The sequence below is a fragment of the Arachis duranensis genome, chromosome 9 (assembly GCF_000817695.3).
Source record: "Arachis duranensis cultivar V14167 chromosome 9, aradu.V14167.gnm2.J7QH, whole genome shotgun sequence".
Taxonomy (NCBI): domain Eukaryota; kingdom Viridiplantae; phylum Streptophyta; class Magnoliopsida; order Fabales; family Fabaceae; genus Arachis; species Arachis duranensis.
The window spans coordinates 43,289,197-43,291,770 of NC_029780.3; the positions used below are offsets into that span (position 1 = coordinate 43,289,197).

At 40.5% G+C, this 2,574-nt stretch overlaps 1 non-coding gene across 1 annotated transcript; it reads left to right on the top strand.

Moving 5' to 3' along the window:
• The first annotated feature begins 1,639 nt into the window (after positions 1-1,639).
• On the top strand, positions 1,640-1,743 carry LOC127742214 (small nucleolar RNA R71). The gene has a single exon (XR_008003401.1). It is a non-coding gene; the product is annotated as a small nucleolar RNA R71 (small nucleolar RNA).
• The last annotated feature ends 831 nt before the right edge of the window (positions 1,744-2,574 follow it).

Consider the following 2,574-nt stretch of genomic DNA (forward strand, 5'->3'; position numbering starts at 1 on the left):
GTCTCACAGATACTCAGAGCATGATGATGGCCTCCCAACACCAAACTTTGAGTTTGAATGTGGGGGCTTTGGTTGACTCTATATTGAGAGAAGCTTTTAATGTTTCTTCTCCATGTGTACAAAAGGAGATCCTTGAGCCTTAAACACAAGGTAGTCCTCATTCACTTGAAGGATTAATTCTCCTCCGTCAACATCAATCATAGCTTTTGCGGTGGCTAGGAAGGGTCTGCCGAGGATGATGGATTCATCATCGTCCTTCCCAGTGTCTATGATTATGAAGTCAGCAGGGATGTAAAGGCCTTCAACCTTTACCAAGACATCCTCTACAAGTCCATAAGCCTGTTTCTGTGATTTGTCTCCCATTTCTAGTGAGATTCTTGCAGCTTGTACCTCAAAGATTCCCAGTTTCTCCATTACAGAGAGTGGCATGAGGTTTATGTCTGACCCCAAGTCACACAAAGCCTTCTCAAAGGTCATGGTGCCTATGGTATAGGGTATTAAGAACCTTCCAGGATCCTCTTTCTTTTGAGGTATCTTCACCTGAGCCAATGCACTTAGTTCATTGGTGAGCAAGGGGGATTCATCCTCCCAATTCTCATTACCAAATAACTTGGCATTCAGCTTCATGATTACTCCAAGGTACTTAGCAACTTGCTCTTCAGTAATGTCTTCATCCTCTTCAAAGGAAGAATACTCATCAGAGCTCATGAATGGCAGAAGTAGGTTCAATGGAATCTCTATGGTCTCTGTATGAGCCTCAGATTCCCTTGGTTCCTCAAAGGGGATCTTCTTTTTGTCCAGAGGACATCCCATGAGGTCTTCCTCACTGGGATTCACGTACTCTTCCTCCCCTGTGCATTCGGCCACTTTGGTTATGGTTATGGCCTTGCACTCTCTCTTGGGATTTTCTTCTGTATTGCTTGGGAGAGTGCTAGGAGGAGTTTCAGTAACCTTCTTACTCAGCTGACCCACTCGTGCCTCCAGATTTCTAATGGAGTATCTTATTTCATTCATGAAACTTAGTGTGGTCTTAGATATATTAGAGACTATGGTTGCTAAGGCAGAACGGCTCTGCTCAGAGTTCTCTGTCTGTTGCTGAGAAGATGATGGGAAAGGTTTGCTATTGCCAAACCTATTTCTCCCACCATTATTGTTATTGAAGCCTTGTTGAGGCTTCTGTTGATCCTTTCATGAGAAATTTGTGTGATTCCTCCATGAAGAATTGTATGTATTTCCATAGGATTCTCCCATGTAATTCACCTCTTCCATTGCAGTATTCTCAGGGTCATAAGCTTCTCCTTCAGAGGAGGCTTCTTTAGCACTACCGGATGCAGCTTGCAATCTAGTCAGATTCTGAGAAATCATATTGACTTGCTGAGTCAATATTTTATTCTGAGCTAATATGGCATTCAGAGTATCAATCTCAAGAACTCCTTTCTTCTGAGTTGTCCCATTATTCACAGGATTTCTTTCAGAAGTGTACATGAACTGGTTATTTGCAACCATTTCAATGAGTTCCTGGGCTTCTACAGGTGTCTTCTTCAGATGAATAGATCCACCTGCAGAATGGTCTAATGACATCTTGGATAACTCAGACAGACCATCATAGAAGATACCTATGATGCTCTATTCTGAAAGCATGTCAGATGGACACCTTCTGATCAATTGCTTGTATCTTTCCCAAGCTTCATAGAGGGATTCACCTTCCTTCTGTTTGAAGGTTTGAACTTCCACTCTAAGCTTACTCATCTTTTGAGGTGGAAAGAATTTAGCTAAGAAGGCATTGACTAACTTTTCCCAAGAGTTCAGGCTATCTCTAGGTTGTGAGTTCAACCATATACTAGCTCTGTCTCTTACAGCAAAAAGGAAAAGCATGAGTCTGTAGACCTCGAGATCAACTCCATTGGTCTTAACAGTATCACAGATTTACAAAAATTCAGCCAAGAACTGATGAGGATCTTCCAATGGTTGTTTGGTCAAATGGCAGGAATAGAGATGCTTCTCCCATAGAAGTCAGGAGTAGGTGCAGTAAAGTCACCAAGCACCATTCTTGCATTGTTGGCATTGTTGTTATTTTCGGCTGCCATGTCTTCATCTTTTTTCAAAAAACTCTGTCAGGTCCTCTCCAGAGAATTGTGCTTTAGCTTCTCTTAGCTTCCTCTTCAGAGTCCTTTCAGGTTCAGGATCAGCTTCAACAAGAATGCCTTTATCTTTTTTCCTACTCATTTGAAAGAGAAGAGAACAAGAAAGTATGGAATCCTCTATGTCATAGTATAGAGATTTCTTGAAGTGTCAGAGGAAAACAGGAATAGAAGGATGAGGTAGAGAGAAGAATTCGAACTTATAGAGAGAGAGGGGGTCCGAATTATCAAAGGATGATAAGTGTTAGTGTTTAAATAGAAAAAGATGAGAGAGAGAGTTTTCAAAAATTAAAAAGACTTTTGAAAAAGTGGTTAGTGATTTTCGAAAATTGTAAGTGAAAAAGTGGTTAGGTGGTTTTGAAAAAGATAAGAAATAGTAATTAGTTGAAAAAGTTTTGAAAATCAATTTTGAAAAGATAAGAAGTTAGAAAAG